A 21,605-nucleotide genomic window follows, 5' to 3' on the forward strand; every position below is an offset into this window, starting at 1 on the left:
TTATACAACCTTGTTCTGTGGCTCGGCAGATGCTGCAGAGGAACCATACCAGCGATTACAAACACAGAATCGGTCAAGACGGGAGTTGTAAGCCGCCGCCACCCACAAAGCAATTGGTTGTTGCACCCCTTCAAGTAAGTGGGGATTACGCTCAACATTCATTGCCCTGCGCCACACCGGGAGTCCGTAAAGAAACACGAAAACAGCTACATGGGCGTAAAGCCGCCGATTAGAAATATGAGTCCCAGCCACCCTCCCTAATAGTCTAATGAGCGCCGTCACTGTCTTCTTGGCTTTTTGGCACACCTTCTTTACATGCCTGGTAAATGACCTTCGACAGTCCACCGATGCACCAAAAAACTTGACAGCAGGCTGAAGATCCACCAAGTGGCTCAAACGTGATCGGGGAAAGCCTCCTTCTTCACGGTAGTGCCATCACCCCTGTCTTCTCTGGTGACAGTCGCAGGCCTGTACCTTTAACTAAGTCTTTAGACGTCCTATTTTCTCACGAGATGTTCGCGTTATCTAGTCTTCAGTCTTAGCTGTAATCAGTCGGGCAAGGTCGTCCGCGAAAGCCATCATGTGAACCCCCAGAGGGAAACCCGTGCTGAAAACCCCGTCATTTACTAAGTTCCACAGAAGAGGGCTCAGCGTAAACCCCTGGGAAACACCACACGTCACATTAAGTCTTAGTATCTTTCTTCCGAGTACGCAAATCAGAGTCCTTTCCGCAAGATAGTTTTTAACAAACCGCTGCACGGATCCTCTGATCCGTGAATCCGCGAATTCGCGAGATCCGCGAATATTGACCCCATCGGGAAAGTTGAACGCGTTTCTAACGTCTAAGGTGACAACACCGGAATAAGACTAATTCTTCAAGTGCCAGCCGCCGCTCGCTCAGCCTGGTCCACAATCATTCTCAACGCGTCCACCGCTGACCTGTTCTCCCGGAGGCCACAAGGATATTCATGGAATCCTCTATTGGCCTGAACGTCATCTAGGATCAGGATTGCCACCCTCCACTCTAACAACTTACAGAAATTGATCGTAAGGCTTATTGGGCGGTGCGATCCAGAACCATCTACTGTGTTTGGCTTCTACGTCTAAGCTTCCTTCTACGAGGATAGTATACATCCACTCATCAGCATAATGTTCATTACGTGCAGGACCACCACCGGGACCATATATACCATTACCCTTACTATTTCTACTGGGATATCATCTGGCCCGGAATTCTTACAAAGTCTCATCCTTCGTCCGGACTGTAGCAGCTCCTCAATGTCAAAGGGTTCAATCTCCTCCACTTGCACATCTTCCCTCACTGGAACAGGCATCATTGGAAAAAGAGCCGCAACACTCGCCCATACCCTGTCCTTCGGTACCACCGGTAACCGACGACCAAATCGTTTACTAATAATTTGGTTGCCTTTACCCCGCGTATCACCACCAGTGGCACCTTTTAATTTCCTTCGAGCATTTTTCTTCTCTTCTTTTATCAAAACTCGATAGTCATTAGAGCTGCCACATATTCTTGCCGACTCAGCAACCTATCCTGTGAAGCACCTTGATCACTCGTTCGCTGATAAAAATGGCGTCTATCTCTGACTACATTCGTAAATTGACTCATATATTATTTTACTTATACCATCTCTAATAAACGAAAAATAATAATTTAAAAGGGGATAGGTAAAACGTTTGAAAAATAATAAAAGTATACATTCTTTTAAGAAAATTTAAATTATAATTTACTGACAATCTCTATTAAAAAATTCTCAATAATTACGAAAAAATATTTTATACATTAACTATATTTTATTTTACTTATTAACTATTAATAAATAAAATTTAATTTAATATTGAATTTAATGAAACTTACACGAAATAAACTAAAAAGAAATGTTAAATAAATTAAAACACATTCACTGCCATGCACATTGTTGGGCATCTCATTTCTCTGTGCCAGCCATTTTTGCCAGTTTAATGTATTTTTACAACAATATCTTAAATTCTAAATATCTCTAAAAGTACTGAACATAATTGAATGAAATTTTCTAGTTACTTATAATAGTGCTTCAGAGTGTGATATCTGGTAAAACAATCTCCTGGGTGTAGAGGGATATTGCAAGAAATGGAAAATGGAAATGGATGGATATTGCAGAGGACGCCATTTTCATAGCTTGTAAATAACCGATAAAAGTTCGATTATAATATTTAGAAAAAAATTAAACTATCGAACGATTATCGAAAAAAAACCGCATAAATCAATAAGTTAAACCTTTATGTATCGATAGCCAAAGCTTCAAGTATGTTGACTGCCAACAGTAGTAAGCAAAAACGTTTATATGAAGCAGGGTCCTAAAACGTCTAACGACGTGTTTGGCGTTGGTGACCCGGAAAAAATGAAACGTCATCGATCGGCGTGTTTGGCGGTGAATGTGATAACTAAATAACAAAAATATTTTTCATATTCTGAATATATTTTCAAATATATTGTACCTTTTTTATAAAAGATTGTTTGCATTCAAAACAAAAATTATAATGGGAGAAAATAAAAATTACAACTATTTGAACATATAATGATAAAAATAGTCTATTTATTTCTTTTTTATTATAGATAAAAAAAATTATATTTTTACTGGGCATAATCAGTTTACTACATTACGGGTAAAATTTATTTTCAGAAATATTTTTATGTTTGTGGAATATATCAATTTTGTGTTGACATGTATTGAAATTGTGTTAGAATTTTTATTTCCTTAAAGTAATCATGAATCCTTAGTTGCATTTGAATGTTTGAGAAGTTGTGGCTTCCATGCTTTTGTACGGAATCCAATAAACTGAGTTAAAAAGGCTGATGTTGGAAGAGAGGGATTTCTAAAAGGAAATCTAATATACTTTTTTCAAACAATTCCACTGATACAACAGCGTGACAGCTTGTACAGGAGATTTTGCTCCAAGAATGCGTTTCTTTTTCATTCCAGTGATCATAGTCATAGCGTAGAAAATAACTTAGCTGAACAATGACAATATTATAATACCGTATTAATAATGATATTGTGTACACATACATATGCTTCGCTTTAAAGTTTGCTGGAAATAAAAAATAATTCAAAATACTTCTGAAGTTTTTGTTTATTACATTTTTTTTTTCAAATTCCGGTCAGTGTTTTGTAAATAGTTATTACAAAAATATTTGAAAAAGTATTAAATTGTAACTTCCTCTCAAAAATTTCTTATTTTTGATAAGAACTAGTTATGGTAAAACGTTTTTCATAAAATTAAACGTTTGAATTTTATGAAATATTAAATTAGTTAGCTTTTTCATTACTTCAGAATTTTTCTGTCCTGTAAGACTTACTTTATGGTAAGTAAAAATAATGTTCTTCTTCTATAACAGGATGCATTTATAAGATTATCTATTTTTTGTTTAGAATAGATGATTTTTGTATTAATTGCTTATAAACTGTTGCATGATTTAAAATCATAACGCAAATTTTCTACTTCTTTGTCAAGTAAATTAACGTTAATTAATTTACTCGTTCATTTTTCAAATCGTCATTTAAAAATATATGTTTGCATTTATTTATATAAAATTACATTATATACCTTGATGTACGAACTTGAATTTATACCGCTTTGCCACAGTACTTGAATAAAAAAATCTAAGGTAATTACTATTATTAGAATGAATGAAAAGAATGTTTCATTCATTAAATCTTTTATTACTGTAAAGTTTTACTCTTATATTTTTTTTTTTTACTTCCTATCGTTTCTTCCATTAATAAATTACGTAATTCTGGTGGGTTTCTATTTGTTTAAAATTCACTAACTCAGATTTTTTCAAGTGAGAATCTGACATAATTTATTTCTTCCACCAACCTTTGAAACTTTTTAAATGTATATTTTGTATCTACAATTCAGAAGTTCATACTCGTTTCTTTTTTGGCTTTCCTATTACATTATCTTATTTTTTTTTTATTGTGATAAGAAATACAAACGGATATAAAATATTTTTAGACGCTTTCACGTACATAAGTATTATTATAAAATACTTTGTATTATTTAGGAAAAATAATTAAGTTTGCAATATTTATTCTAATATGATTTTCCACCAGGTGAAGCAATTTATTAGTTGTAATTTGATTACCTAAAAAATGTTTTTCTTCTCTTCTATATTTTCTTCTTTTTTTGTTACTTTTCAAAAAGTTTTTTTATCACTCTTTTAACGAAATAAACATTTACTACAAATATTGTATTTATTCTATGTCTAAATTTTAATTATTGTGTAAAAATATTTTAAATATTGCACTCAATTTACGATTGTAAAATATTTTCTCTAGACCAATAAAGATATATAAATAGCTTTTTACTTTTTCAAACTGCTTGTCAGAATTTAACTGCTACATACATGTATTGGTTATAAGTGTTTTAGTATTTATAAAAGTGCGTGATTTAGAGATACACAAACATATTACTGAAATAAAATTTCAAATATTTTATTAATAATTAAGAAAACTATTCTCCCACAGTGCATTTTTCTAGAGTTAAAAAGTTTAAACGCTTTCAATAAGTGTAATACAAATATTTATTCAATAGTCAGTACAAAATAAAGATTTATTCGTGAAAAAAAGCAGAATGGATATCTGGTTTGATGTAGATTGGATCACTTCTCTTCTTTAAACTTTTTTCCTTTCTTTTGTACACAAAATTTCAGACGTGAAGCCCATCTTCCACACAGTTACCTCTATCATTCCTTATTGAGACAAATTTTTTTTAATCGTTCCATTGAAAATCAGATCTTATCTCATACTTTCTCCTGAACTAACTTTCTCACTGTTTTCTAAGTTATTCAATTTATATAAATGTGAATATTTCAATACCTAAACTGATATTTAAGAATGAAAACTAATGTATATTTTTTCTACCTAATAAATATATATCGTTGAAATAGTTATTTTGTTAAGTTCTAATAAGGGAAAATTTCTTAATTTAAATTAATCTTGTAATTTACTTTATATAACCTTACTGACCGTTTTATGGAAGAAAAAAGCAAACACTTATAAATAAAAAATTCTTGCACAGTTTTGCGCAACTGGTCCAAATTTTCGTTAATTTAATATTTTAATACATTTTTTTTTAAATTGACTTAATATTGCTAACAATAAATACCACAGTTAAAGTAACGTCAACGTTCCAACTTGCAGCATCATAACGAACCACACTTTAAACTTTTCCCGCTGAATTTTTTCGACTTTTTAACTGAGCATAACTCAAGAACGACTTGATCAATTATCTTTATCCAATTTTTACACATGTAACCTCAAATACCCTATTAGAACATTTCTAAATTTTAGTGTAATTTATATAGTAGTTCTGGAGATTTTTGAGCTGCAAATTTTGTACGTAGACTTACATAGGTAAGAAAATACTAATGTAAGTGAATTATATTTTCTTACTCTTCATACTTAAAAACGTATAGAAAATTTATTTTAACCTCCACTTCCACAGTGCGATCGAAAGTAATACTGCAATTTTCTTCGAAAAGTCTTTAAAAAATGAGTAAAACCCATTTCAAAAATCATAATATTTTTTCTAAAAACTCACGTTACTAAAAAATTATTCATTAAAAAAACCACTGCAGAATTCTAATTTACTTTTTCTGTAAGTCTTGCGTTTATCATTTTTACTATTATTATATTTTTTTTAATAATCAATACATTTACATTCTATTCATAATATAAAAAGTGTTGTTTTGTCTTTTTACGAATAAAGCATTATCAATTTAAAAAAAAAATAATAAATATATATATATATATATATATAATTATAAAATTTTATTTAAAAAAACAGTAATAATAATAATAATTACTATTATTATCCAATCTGAGCCCCGGCACGAATGGGATTCCAATGGAGGATGCTCTAATTTTAGTAGAAGAATCGCCTGCGGAGAAGAGAGGAGGGTTCTCTGTGTCCAGAGTGTCAAGAACTTGACACTCATGAGCATGTCATTTTTCAGTGCTCGAGGTGGAAGGAGGAACGTCGTCACTGCATTGTAGTCACGGGCAGTTCATGGTAAATGACAGAATAGACACCATGTTGAAAAGCCAGTACCTCTTTGACACAGTTGCAGGATTCGTGGCAGGGATCCTACAAACTAAATCCCGGGAAGAAAGGAACTGATGGATGCTTCCAGGTGGAACGTCTAGAGAGTACCACAACACAAAGTCCTCAGACTGAGACGGAAAACGTGACCGGAGGGTCATAGGGTGAAAGGCAGCTCTCTGCGGAGCCGTTGTTTGTCTGCACTTGCGTGTATGGGAGACAGTGATGAAGCATGGAGACTCTGTATCCATCTTACCCAAAGGCACCTCCCGGGGACGTGCAATGCTTAATTGTGAACTCGAACCCGGAAGGAAAGGATCGGTGAAATATAAGGTTTAGTCGGTAGGGCGCATACACACATACGCTCTCTTAATAACACCTACCGGAACCTGTTAGCGAGTCCGACACTCCGTCTGTGAAATGGGTTCCTCAGACTCTTCGAAAATAAAAATTATAATTTTAGTATGAATTCAAAGACAATATTTTAGTCGTTGATTTTGGATTTTGGAAATTTTTTCAAATTCTAAAATCTATAGATTTAATAGAAAACGAAAATAATAAACAAATTGGAAATATATATTTCTAATTTATAATGGCCGTGGGGTCAATTTCAATTTCGATATGGAGCGAAGGGTCTCGCAGGGGTCTATGCTTAGACATACGCTCTGGAATCTTATTTATGATGGCTTATTCGACCTTGTCCTCCCGGAGGAGGTGGACGTAGTGAGCTTTGTCGATGACGTGGTACGGGTCGCTCTAGACAGAAGTACAGAAAAACTGGAGAATAAGATGGACCTTGTAATTAATATGGCCAAGGAATGGCTTGAGACTAAGGGGTTGAGCTCGGAGGCCGAGAAGGCTGAAGTGTTGTTCCTAGCCGGTAGAAGGAGACTTCCACCTATTAAGGTTACGTTTAAGGATGCGGAGGGGCAACTTGGTCATTGAGGTGGCTGGGGGCCCCTCGGGGTCATCGTCGCCGTTGATGGGCCAGGACTTTCTAAACAGCAGCATAATGATGCTCTTTGGAAAGTCCCGGCCCAAAACTCCCGCCTTTCAGAATTAGGGGAGCATATATAGCATGGGGAGGTTTTTTGTCGGTTCCAGTTGGACACTATTGTCTGTGCGGGCAGAAGGTAGCTGGGAGAGCTTTTTCTCCTCCTACGGAAAAAATGGTTGGCAGGTAAGATTTAAATTACTTGTTTTTATTAACAGACTGATTGAAATAAAGTATCACTAATAAACAGAATACACATTAATAATTATATGTAGATGTAGACTAAACAATATTTTAAATACTCTGGAATTGGGAAAAACTGTGATCTATGATTTGGACATGTTTATACGGGCTTCCTCCAAATAAAATTTTGAGGACTATGCCGTAGACTGAATGGACGGGTCACATGATATCCAAGATGCTAATGAAGATTATCCGTACGAAGATGGCGGATAAAGTGTAGGGTTGAAAAATTCCTTCTGTCTCCTGCGGATTAAAATGAAAAAAATCATGGGCTCAGCAATGGAGGCCTGAAGTGACACGACCAAGCATCCAAAAGCGATGCAGTGATAATACCGTAAGATACCATATTTCAACCATACCATATTTAAATTATTACCACAATTTTTTATTTGAAGAAAGTGGGTTTACCCATTTCTACCAACATAGAAATTTAATTTGTTACGTGCACGTTTTCTAAATATGGTTTTAATTTTTTTCACAAACAAGTGTGTGTATCTTATATGGGTAATATAGTTTGTAAAAATGCATTCATATCCAAAAATCCGTGATATTTAAATACAGGTATGTTATTTATGATATATTTGTCTTAATGTTATGGAAATGTCATTTACACCCTTACAATTTCAATAAAAACTTTGATGTTACCGCCTAAATTATAGGCAGAAGAGTTGTATAAAATTTGTGATATCAAATTACATTTTGCTAGAGTTATACTACGTATATGGTGATCGATCGTATTCGTTGATGTACATTTATACTAGAATTGAATGAAAAGGGTGATTTTATTTTAAATATTAAGTCATTTCATTCATATGATACGCTGCACATCGTATAACCTTTCTGTTTAGCACACAAAATACTACAAACATGTATTTTTTTTTTTTTTGTGCAAGGAGGAGAAATCTTTTACAAGCAACATGTGGTCTTGAACCCCATGCCAGTGTGGAACTTTCGTTGCGTGTTTAGAGACTGAAACCTCTACAATATGAGTTCCTGGGTCTACCATACGATATTATCACAGCATCGCTTGTGAATGCTTTGATAATACTCGTGTCACTTCTTGTCTCCATTGCTGGGCCCAAGATTATTTCATTTTAATTCACAGTAGATTCAGGAGGAATTTTTCAACCCTACACTTCTTCCGCCATCTTCGTACGAATTATCAACATCTTTGACACCGTGTGCCCCTTCCGTTCAGTCTAAAGTATAGTCTTCAAAATTTATTTCGAGAAAACACGTCATATTCACTCCAGTTCCCAAAATTTTATTTCGAGAAAGCATTTTATAGAGAAAGCAATTTTATATTCCATCCAGCATGCATCCCTATGCAACAGTTACAGATTGCTTATGAATACCGTGAGTTCTGTTCTGTCCTCCTCCCCGGAATAATAGTATTTCGCAGACAATCTCAAACTCCATGCTCACAGATGTGCTTTGAAGCATACGAGACCGATAAGGACCTCTGTCAACTCGCATATTAATTCCTTGTACTTGCGGTCACACCGCATCTGCAGGTCTGGACCAACCTGTGGATCCATATTCCATTCATCGATTGATCTGTCCTTCTTTATCCTGCAAACAAGCGATGTATCTGCATCTCTCTTTATCGCTCCCTGTATATCTCTGCCTATTCCGAATGAAGTGAACTAGGGGTGAAAATTTGCTCATAACGCTTGCGGCATCTTATATTAGTTTTTACAGTTGATATTAGTTGTAAGTTTTAATCATCTTTCAGAATAGTATTAAAACATTTATTTTTCTATATAAAAAAAAGGATCCGGGCGATGATAACGCTCAAGCGTTTTTCGCCCTCAAAAAAAAAAAAAGAAAAAAAGGGGTGTAGCACTGAGCACCCGGCTAAGAACTGCATGGATTCTTTACCTTTTCAGTGTGATGAACTGTTACTAGAATTATTTAAATGATATTATTAGCATTCTTCTTCAATGATGTCAGATTTTTAAGTTAGTTGCAAATTGTAACGAGCAAATAACTTGCTGAAAAAGAATTTATTTCAGAATTATTAGTTGCATCAGTATCATGATATACGTTGCACATAAATCATTATCTTTTGCCATATAAATTCTTTTAAGAAATACCCCTTATTTTACGCAAAAGCATTTTCTTGCCTTTACAAATAATATTTGTATAGATTGCTAAATAAAATTCTTTATAATTATAAAAAGTAAATCAGTTAGTTATGTAGCTCTTCATTAATATATTTCGAACTTATCTTTGTTTGATATCAGCTTAAAATTCATTTTCTCGGTTTGAACGTAGAAAACTCATTCTTAGTAACATAAAAAAAATTGAATTAAATAATAATAATAAAAATAAACTAGGAAGGTCAAACCTTTTAATATAAGTGTTTTTTGAAAACTTTAAACTATTTTACACATTTGAAACATGCATTACATCTTATACAACAATTTCCCGTCATCATGAAAACAAGAGACAGTTTTATTCCTGTACTTTCAATAAATGCATAGGGCATAACATTAAATAAAGTGAGAAGAAATCAATTTTGTTTGTCGACAATTTGTTTCTCGCAATATTTGTAACACAGAATGTAAGTCTGAATTATCAAACTATGCAAAACATGAGAAAGTTTTGCATAATTTTAAAATAAATATATAAAAACAATATCGTTAAAAACCTACGGTATTTTTTTAACATAAAACTTCTAAAATTTAATTAATGTATGAATAATTAATGGATATGAATTTTTTTTTCAAATGGAAAGGAAAATATTCGTAACAATTTTGAAAAATAATAATCTATCATTCTGTAGCTCTGTAAATCGCATTATTATAAAAGTAGTTCAAGGTAAATACGACACAGATATATATGAAATGGTATTTTAGAGAATAATATTAGATTTATATGTGCAATAAAATCATGTTATTTAACAAAACTGAGAATATAAAACTAAGCTCAGGAATCGTCAGGGAAATTTACGAGACATTTGTATTGTTGTAATAATAAAAATTAAGTGCATATTTGCAGATATATACCGCAGTTAACCGACCAATAATTCAATTTATATTTTCGTAACAAACGTTTTTCCACTGGTTGGTTCCATCATCTTATTTTCTCTTTTCAAAATAATACAATAAAATTCATGCTAATTTGAGATTCTTACCAATATTAAAACTTAAGGTAAAAGTTACATTACATTTTGAATCTCGTCTATTTTGCCATTGTTGCTCATGATATTTGAAAAAGTATTTCATCTGTTGCATACAAATTAACAATAAATTTGTTATATTATGAAGGAAAATAAAAAATTACATTATTTTTTAAATATTCGATTGAAATCGAAAGTAGAAAATGTTCAAAAAACATTTCTTAAATCATAAATATTAGAACTGGATTTAGATTTCGATTGTCCATAATTGTTATTGGCATGTACAACGTAATTACCTAAACCAAAGAGAACTAAAAGATAATAATAAATTAATAAGTTAAACCGTTACTTGTTAAATATAAATGTTCACTTTCATTCTGCTTTTATAAAAACTAGTAAATAGAAAAAACAAAATCAAAAATTACACAGTTTTACATAGTTTTATGTACATAATAAAGTTTAGATATAATCTATGAAATTAGCTCAATTTTATACACTTTACTTTATTGTTGGTTTTTATTTAAATATCTGATTATTTTAAAAATATATATTTAAAAAGCAGTGAATTTATTTTTCTTTCTATTTTATTTTGAAATCAAATATAAAAAAAAAAACAGTTTCAGATTATATCGTGTATTGTAAATTATATACGGTAAAAAATTGATGTGTATGATATTATTAATATACAATCTTAGAATGAAAAGGGTAGGGAGGGTAAATAACCAAAATTACTGGCTATGTTGTTGAGTTGTAAAAGCACAATTTCCCCTTTCTTTACTATTTTTTTTTGAGCAATATTTTTTATTCCTAATACAGAGATTTTTGTAAAATGTTTTCTTTTTATATTTAGAGGAGAAATTTTATTATATTTCGTTTTCCAGCCTCAAAACTGATTTTTACCCAATCAAATTCAGAAAATGTTTGTAGGTTTATTATAGAATGAATGCAATTAAAAGTTTTGACATTTAGGCGATTAAATTAATCAAATTTAAAAATTAAAGGAAGGTAGTCCTATTGATTTTTTTTTGTAGGTATATCATGCAAATTTAGGATACATCTCGTATCTTCACATATATGTGGATTTTTGAGAGTGATTTTAATATCGAGTGAGCGAGCACGCGTATATGTTGTGGTTGGTTCTCAAAAGATATATGAAAAATGTGAGGTATTTCTTTTTGTATCAGAATATGCTTTATTTTTATAAAAAGAGCAGCGTTGTGGAAAACCTCAACGCTCGATGATATCCTCCGGATAACTACGTTTGTTTAGAATATGTGTACCAGCCTGTACATAGCATGCGCTTGTTATAATGTAGACAGATAATTTTGAAACTTTTTCAGAGGTTTTTAAACTGCAACAAAAGTTATATCTTGAGTTTGGTATTATATATATATATATATATATATATTTCGTTGTTTTTTGGATTTATTTATTAAAATATTAGTGCGTAACATGTTAAATAATATTTTATACGAATTCATAATAAAAAAATTAATAATAAGATTTATATTTATTTTAAAGATTGAAGAGTAGTATTATTTAGACATTAGTAAAACGTAAGGTGTATTATTTAAAATATTGTTTAAAATAATTTTTAAAAAAATTTTAACATTATCTCTTCCAGTAAAAAAATATTTGTAATATAATTTTTTATACACGATTATAAACGTATGAAAATTAAAGTAGTCCGTTGTTTAAAATAACTTTAAGAATAAATAGTTATTTTTCAATACTATATAATAACTCATAAGGAACTGATTTATCAATGTATTAAAGTACTGAAGAGAGAAATAGATTGGAAGCACGCGTTTATTTTAAACAACTTTTCTACTACATTATATTCTACACTAATTTCTAAATAAAAAATTATTAATTTTGTCGAGTTATTTACTGGGAATTAGAATTAAAATTTCGTTAACATAAACTTCCTTTCGTTACAACTTATTTTTACTTTATTAGTATATTTATTCAATTTGTAGTTTGTTCGGTTTATATACATTTTTAATAAAACTGATAAAAATTAATTTAGCTACAAACTCTCACTGATGATATTCTCCAAGGCTAATGTTCAGTAACTATTTTCCTTTTGTTATGCCACGTAAAGTCTATATTTTATTACTAAATATGTAATCAATTTTAATAATAATAATAATAGTTATATTATTATAATGAGTAAAATACTTTACTAGTAATACTGCAATATATACTGGCTGATATTAAGTATGGAAACAGCTTTATACTGCATACCTGAGAAGTGCTTAGAAGCAGAGAGGTGAAGTTTTACGTAGTTAAAAAAAATCTGCATTATGGTGGGTTTATAATTTTTCCACAATATTGAATCAAACTTTATTCTTTAAATAGGGAAGGGGAACAAACGACACATGATTTTTATTTAAAACTTTAGAAGAAAAACAATGATGAAACTTGTTTTCCTGTTAATGCCTTCGTTATTAAATTTTAAGCATTCAAATTTGCAATGACGGAAAAATCGTGTTAACAATAAAACGAGGTAACACGCGCTGCATGAACAATTGTATTTCATTTTACATTCAGAATAGAAACAATAACGAACCTTAAACAATAAAATAATATTGAAAATAATAAAGAATAACTGATAATAAAAAAGGCAAAATATTAAACCGTTATATCAAGTGATATTATTTCATATAATTATAATATTCATTTTAAAAATAAAAAAAACAAAAATATAGTTTCAACCTCTAACAGTTAATCACTTGCTAAACTTTGTCGGTCTCGACACTGCTGCTCATACGCATAAAGTAGAAAGAACGTGGCGTGAAGTTGCAACAAATTTGCCTAGATGCGGTTGTCTGATAATATGCCGCCTTGATTCAATACCTCGGTTAAGTTTAATTATTCTTATTATTTATTATTCACTGGTTTAATTAAGTAAATAAAAGTCTTTATTTCATTTATAATATAAATTATGTTATCAATTAATTATACACTCGTAAAAAAGAAGTTGAGGCTTAGGAGGATGGAACTGGGCTAAATAAAAATAGGGTATTAGACCAATTCAACAAATTACAGTATCATAAAGAGTAAGAATTTATAGAGTAACAAAAAAGTGAGAATGTATAAAGAAAGAGTAAGAAAAAAATTGAAGGTTTTTAATTTAAAATTTAAAAGTCCTCCGAAATAAAATGTAAAGTTCCTCGTTTTAATAAAAAATAAACAAACGAAACTTGAGTCTTAGCATTCCAATCCCGTAGGGGAAACACCCGTCTTGTGACGCTTCCGGTCGCCACACCAGTGGCGACCGGAAGCGTCGCCACTGGTTAAAGCGTCGCCGTTAAAGCCCAGTAGGGCTTTAACGGGACTCGTCAGTCGCCCTCTCATAGTAATAAGCCAGTCCTCCGGGGATGCCACTGATGCAAATGCCTCGCTAGACATTTACATCAGTGTTTTATAAACTCATCTTTTGCCTTCGCTACAGGCCTCATCCGAACATCTTCAATATCCTGCATCGTTGCCCTCTCAACTAGCTAACCGAGTTCGCGGAAGCACGAACCCCGCTACTAGTTCTACATTTTATAAAGCCAATTCGTGTGTAAATCTCTCATAAATTCGAGGCAAATTAACAATAACATACTACCAAAAATGTTATTCGCGACAACGAAATTTAGTCCTAGTTCCCTTAGTGAACTCAACATTCAGTTCATAACCCTGACATAGTTTCATTTGTGGACTCCGGTCTGGTCTACCAGGGAGAGGCGGATAAACCTCCTACTCCCACTCAACTCCATCGCAGAGTCTCGCGTGACATTTACTTTCACTACCACCATCGTCGAGATGCCGCTACACCTCACGTCTGCTTGCGATCCATGCCCTCGGCAGTGCAGTCGCCATCGCGCCGACAGTGATGTTTGCTCATTCAAAAACTTCCCGTCAAAACGACGCTACACCTCACGGCTGCATAATTACCCATAACCTCGGCAGTGCAGTCGTTTTTCCGCTCACAGGTACCATTAACAATAATCACCATTACTTTTACCAACTAACCGTGGCTCGATGCCACCTGCGGCCGATCAACTTCCCAGGCGGTTCCTAGTCACCCGGGATGCTATTCTACTATACCTTTTCAGCCCTTTCTGCTCAGGGCGAGTAAACTGAGGAAGCCAGCCACAATAATCCATTCCCTGCGAGTCTTCCAGTTGACTCGCAGATCAAGAAAGGAATTCACTCTAAAGAGCTCCACCTGAATCTTAACAGCGGTAACTCATAGCACCGTTTAGTTAGCCACCTGGCCGAATTTATGTCTAGTCGACTCAATTTGAACGCAATATCGAGAATTCAGACTGTTAAAAGCATTAGGATATCTTTACATCATCCGATAGACTTTTCTGTATTTTCTGAAGATGAATTTATTGTTACTAATGCAAGTTTTATGAGTTTCCGATAAAAAAAAATGTTTTCAATGTTCATTCTTGACTTGTATTTATATATTTCAATATTAAAGGCAGGGAAATTTGTAAACAATAATAGCGGAATAAAATAAGGCAAGTTTATCATTTTTACTTTTTTCATGAAGCAAGTTTGCTTCAAGTAAATAAGCTACAATATTTTTCAGAAAAGATACAACGCAGTTATTATTGACTATGCCATATTCTAATTAGGATAAACAGGCGTATTCATATTGATTAGTTATAAATATTTAGAATGAAGTGAAATATTACAACGTGTATTATTAAAAACCTGTAATTCCTGTAACAAATCCTTTTTCCATAAATGGCTTCAATTTAAAAAAAAAATAAGTTTTTTCCACGTATTGAACTGCTTGATAAATTTAGATAGTAAGATGTATTTAGTTGTCTTTGTAAAGTGTGTATTTAAGGATTAAATCGTGAAAGTGAACGCTAGAATGAGAAGGTTACTTACCTATTCATGCATTTAATATAACTTTATTGAATCAGAGCAGAATACTTAGGGGAAATACCAGAGATATTATAAAAGGTACTATTATTTCACACCCGCTTCAAACAAGCTAACTAACGTCGTGGAAAATAGAGAAATGTCGTGTCATTCTGAAGCGTATTTAAATCCAGTCATTAATATTATATTAATCTTGCCTTCTTTATTTGTTCTTTTATCTTCTTTATTTTCCGCGCCCCTCAGATCCCGATCCGCAACTAAGCATAAATGTAGATCCGAGGGGTGCCAGCGCCTCCATCTACCTAGGAAGGGCACAAGACCCCGCCCAGGTAGCCGGGACTCGATCATTTCTTGTTTGCCATGCTTCTTTGTTTGTTTATGATGAACAATGCTAACAACTGTATTTAATATACTTTTGAAACTGTATTTAATATACTTTTGTAGTAATCTATGACGAGTGTTTTTACTGATTTCAATATTAACTTTTTAAGATTTCCCTATTTAACTCTGTTTTATTGTAGACTAACATACAATAATGAAATATAAATTCCCACGAGCAAGGTTATATTTTACATTAATGTTACAGTTTTATACAAATCCGAAACCGATTTGCTAATTATCATAATTTTGCTTCTCAATGCTTAAATATATATAATATAAGGACGGCATGGAACAAGTTAATCAAGTTCTGATACTTATTTTTATCCGGGAATTAAAATTTCCAGTTTCTTTGATGTAAATGTTTAATTTTTTTAATAGAGTGATTGCATATCTTAATCATATGTAGATTTCAGAGTTTGGAAACTCTCTCAATTAATAGTTTAATTCCATTTATGTTGATTGTTAATATAAAATTTTCAAAATCCAAGATCAAAACTTTTATAAAGTTTTTAAACTTCATCAAGATATGAGTGTATTATTTAATGATTCTAGAAGTTCTATTTTACTTTTTGATACTTTGTTGCTTCGTCACAACTTTTTTTGGTTGCTTGGGTATTCAAACTAATATCCAGATTAAAAAATGTACCAGTCGTTAATAGTGAAGAGCTGAAATCCTTCTGGGTGAAGGTCATTTGTTTAGTATAGAGATTAAAACACGGTTTGTTTTGTAAATCGTCTAATAGTACATACGGATTTTTTTCGTTTGATAGTGTAAATATTGTTTGGCGTGTAGAATAGGAAAAGTGACACGTTTCCCGATAAAACTTGGCCAGGATTATTGTTTTCTACTTGAAAACAATAGCTTTCGTTAACTTCAATAAACTTTTAATCTTCCAATTATGTTTATTTTTATGTTGCAGTTTATCGACCTGCGATATATTCTTCTTACAGTAAACATAAGCACACCTGCCTTCATGTTCGAGTTTTGTGGAAGGGGGAATTTTGAAGTAAAATTCTTTTTAAAATCGTAAAATAATCATGGATACGGAGCGCATGTGCGGATGTCAATATAAGGTTGGGTTATATTTGAAAAATTTTGAGAAAATTAACCCCAAATTACTATTAATCCCACCTCCTGGAGATATTGACCCCAAAATATTACAGACTGCTCCGTATTTATGATTGTCTACAAAGTTTTATAAAAAGCAGTTTATCCAGTCAAAATTGATTAAGCATAAAAATCGGCAACACATGTACACACCTACCACGTACAAAAAATAGCCACCATTTTTTTGGAGGGGTTCTCTGAGCCAAGCAATGCAAAAACCTCTTACCCAGTTTTTTTTACTGATTACCATACTTTCCTTTTTGAAGCATAGCTCTAGAGCTGTGATGACAGGAAAGTAGAAATTGTTATTTTTTCTTTTATTAATTTATTGTTAATCTTATGATAAAAATAAAGACTTATTACAAGTTTTCATTTTGAGAAAAATTCGTTAAAAAGGTAATTTGGTTAAGAAAATTAAACCTAAAAAATTTTAATAAATCCTAATTTGGCAGCAGCGATGGTTTGTTTCATTTATTTATCTTTAAAATATTTTTCATAATAGGTTACAAGTTACCCAGTTTTTGTAAATACGTATTTACAAAACTGCGCTACGTATTTAAAAGCTACAAAACGAAGAAATAAAGAAGTAAGTTATTTATAAAATACAAATTTCCTTTATTGAACAATATTAACAATTATTAAAATCCAAAATACCAGCACATTAAAATATCCTCCTGAACTTTCAACTTACTGGAAAACCATCAGCAGGAGTTAAAATATGAAATCGAAGTCAAAAATTAAAAATCATAAATTGAAATGTGTAGGAACGGAACGCAAGAATGGTGATAGTTTCAATAATTCTTTCTGCAGATTGCAGAGCCTGGACAATGTCCCTTGCTGCTGTATCTTAATATTATCGGGCGGGTTTCATGGGTTATTTATTGGCGGTTATAAATTTTAAGTTTTATTTATGGACGGATTTGGTAATTTGCATTGCTATCCGTATGAACAAACGTGAAATTTATTTATTGGGTGTGACAGTGGAAGACTAAGCTTTTGAGCCCTGTACTCCCAGCGTGATTCCCCTTCAGTCCGTTCGCTTAAGTGCTTTCGGTACTAGCATCTTATGGACTACCGGGGTCCTAGTTATTTGGAGGAAACAATGTGCCCCTTCTCCGGAGGAAGTCGCATATGCTGACTGAATTAAATTTAATTTTTGAGGATGGTGGGCAAGAGGACTGTAGATCTTCATCTTCTTTTGTGGCTGCCCTTCGCGCTGTTTCTCTGCTGAGCTATTGTGGGTATTCTTTTTCTTCTTTTGTTGACGTCTTCTTTCTTCTGTGGCCTGCATAATCCGTGAGTTGGCAGTAATCGAATTACACGCTACTAACCTCTTAGGCAGTCCACTGTTCCGGAAGGGCGGAACGGGGGAAGGTTTATTCTTACTTCGGCCTACGGCTGGTGGCTGCTTGGCTCGTTCCCTCTTCTTCTTTCTTGAAAGGTAAAAGGAAGTAAGGAACTTACAATTAGGTTTAATTTCGTAATCGCAGTATGGGAGCGGCAAACGCCTTGGTGTTTGAAGTAGAAATAAGTGGAGTTCTTAGATAAAAATAATTAATAAATCATCCAGACACACTGTGTCCGGGAAGGGGTTGGGGGACCGTATGGCAGCCGGTAATTGGTTATGTTGTTTTGGCTGTGGAATCTGAAACATAGAAACAGGATAAAAAAAAAAGGTTTTATTTTATTTTGTTTTGTAGGATAGGATTGGAAGGGAAAAGGCAATAGTTTCCCTAGACTCGGGAGTTACAACAAACTATCCTGTGAGTAGAGTTGTATGTAGGCGGTGTAAATTAGTTTATTTTATTTTAGGTTACCTTCTGGGATTATAACATCACACATCGTTTAAAAAAAAAAAAAAAATTGTCGATAACGGTTCAGCGATAGCTAAGCCCAACGGTTTGTGAGGAGAGCGACATGATATACGTGGATTGATCAATCGCAAATTCTCCATACGTACTAAAGAGCACAAAAATAGCAATAAACATAACAAAGCAGAAAACTCCACAATTTCCAAACAAACGCTATAATAGAATACGGTCATGGAATCATAGTAATTTCACGAAAATCTTACATATAAATATTATAATACTTCTAATTTAGAAAAAAATATCATATTTACATTCAGTATATGATATTAAGAAATTTTATTAATGAAAAAACAAATTATTAAATATGTTATTTAAAAACGTAATAAATAAAAAGAAATAATAATTTAATCTAATAATTATATTCTTAATAAAATGGTTCCTTTGATTTCATTTTAATCACCCAGAGTACATATATTTTCCTTCAGTATACGGCTAGGATCGTACAGTCATGATTGTTTACCTATTTTAACTAATAATTTTTTATTTTTGACTTCGATTTGATATTTTAACTCCTTATGACGGCTTTCCAGTTAGTCGAAAGATCTAGAGGATATTTCAATGTGCTGGTATTTTGGATTTTAATAATTGTTATATTATTTGGTTAATTAACATATCACCAGTACCATGTTCGAGAAATTCATATACGTATATATATATATATAATTATATTGTACATGAGATACTGAGGAAACTTCTTAATACCACCTATCTCTAATCAAATTTTTCGTAAATGAAATAGAATGCATCCCCCTGGTAAAATTATTATATAATATAAGATACCACACTACCTTTTATGATTCGATGTGGCAAAACATGATTGATGTGAGCAAAAATATAGATGCCACTAGATACGTATACATATAGCCATACAATCCATTAAAATATGCAGATTTATATAAACATAGAGTAATAAATAAAACATATATTACTCTAGATCGATTTCTCTGTTTATACATTAAAATAGGGAAGAAAACAGCATATAAATCCTTCTTCTTCTTCTTTTTCTTAGAACGGTTCTGGAGTTGCTGAAATATAATGCGCCTCTCGTTTCGTTCAGTTTGCCTCGTCCACCGGTTAGACATTGAAAGCGCACATGTTCTCATTTATACTACCTAGCTATCGCCTTTTAGATCAGTTACAAAGGCTTGAAGGTGCCCATCTAGGCACTCCCAAAAATCGTCTTTCTCCTTGCGTTGACAGCCCGTTTGTGGCGTATAGCGTGATACAACATGCAGCGCATTTGTTCTTGTGACGATTTTGACTGAGATCAAGCGTTCCGAAATGTGGGAAACTTCGGTGACATGGTAGCGTAGCTGACGCCACATTGCTATGGCCACGTGGTTTTTGTGGCTCTATTGTCCGAAGTAGTAGAGTTTATAACCCTCGCCTATGTGATTTGCTTTGGCTCCGGTCCATTTTATCTCTTGTATACAAGCAATGTCAACGCACCATTGTCTCAAAACGTCTACAAGTTTACCTCTGCGACCGGTTATATTACCAACGTTGACAGTAGTTAGGCGAATTCGGCGGACTTGCTTTTAGCTTCGCCCAGCCTTGATCAGGTAGCCCTTGCCACTTTCGCATTGTTCGGGTAAATACAGTTCGTGTCACCTATAGGAGACGCCCTAGTACTCCACATGAAATTTTTAGATTTCCGGATTGAGATGTGTCGTTGAGATATGACAATCTCCTCGTCGCTCCGTCTGACATTGAGTCAGAAAGGAAAGAATAATTCCTTTCTTTTAGTTTTATTACGGTTTGAATATATTGAAGAAGTTGTTGTATTTTGAATATAATTCTACAATATACGATTGATTAAAATACTTTCTTTAAACGCTATCATAAATTATTTGATTTCCAGTTATAAATAGTAAGGCCTATGAAATATACTCTATAATTAACTGTGTTGTAATATTACGGCAGTGTTGATTGCGACAATATTGTTGTAGTATAATTTGTTATTGATTAACGTTTATGAAAGGGTAATTACTAAAACTGACTTATCGAAGGGTGGAAGGTTATTATAGAAAGGGTAATTTTATCGGTGTTGATGCTATTCAGATTCAGAGCAAAAATCAATGGATTTATATTAACAAAAACGATCTCCAGATGCTCACTATTGGTTTAACCTATAGCATAAAGTTTAAATGTTTGTGAATCGAATAGCAAATTTGAAATATACAATGTGCGTAATTACCTGTTGAATTAACAACTAAGTGTTTTTATATTTAAAGTAGAATAAAACTTGGTTTTTTTTAGAATATTATTAAAAAAACACCTGAACCAACGGTCGTATGTGAACCAATGATGTGTCTATTTTGGGAGAGAAAATAGGAGTGCTGGAAGTTAAGTAAATAGTGATAAAAGTTTTTATTAATTTACAAATTAAGATATCAAAAATGTGGACATCTTTTTAGATCTTTTTTTTAGATCAAAATAAGTAATTTTTTATGAGTTGAAACAGAATGATTAACTTGTTTTCTCCTTGTGGATATAATAGAAAGGGTAAATTTTTGGTGTTGGTGCTTTGAAATCAGAACAACAACCAATGTATTTGTGTGAGTAAGGATGATTTCCGGTCCTCCTACTGCATTATGCTACAGAACTTGTGTGTGCGTGTATGTGTGTTGATCATCAGGTTAAATAAAAGTCAGGTTGTTCATAATCAGAATAATCATCAGGTTGTTGATAATTAGAACCAAAATTATGTGGGGAACTTTATTAAAAAGCATTAATAAGCGAGTAATATTAAAGTACATTTGAATCGCCAGAGCCTTGAACTATTAATATATATATACATAAATAACCTTACACATAAAATTTATTACTAATCGGATTGTTATTGTTATTACTTATTATGATATTTAAATAAGTTGATGTCATATA

This window comes from Lycorma delicatula, chromosome 3, assembly GCF_047948215.1.
Source record: "Lycorma delicatula isolate Av1 chromosome 3, ASM4794821v1, whole genome shotgun sequence".
Classification (NCBI taxonomy): domain Eukaryota; kingdom Metazoa; phylum Arthropoda; class Insecta; order Hemiptera; family Fulgoridae; genus Lycorma; species Lycorma delicatula.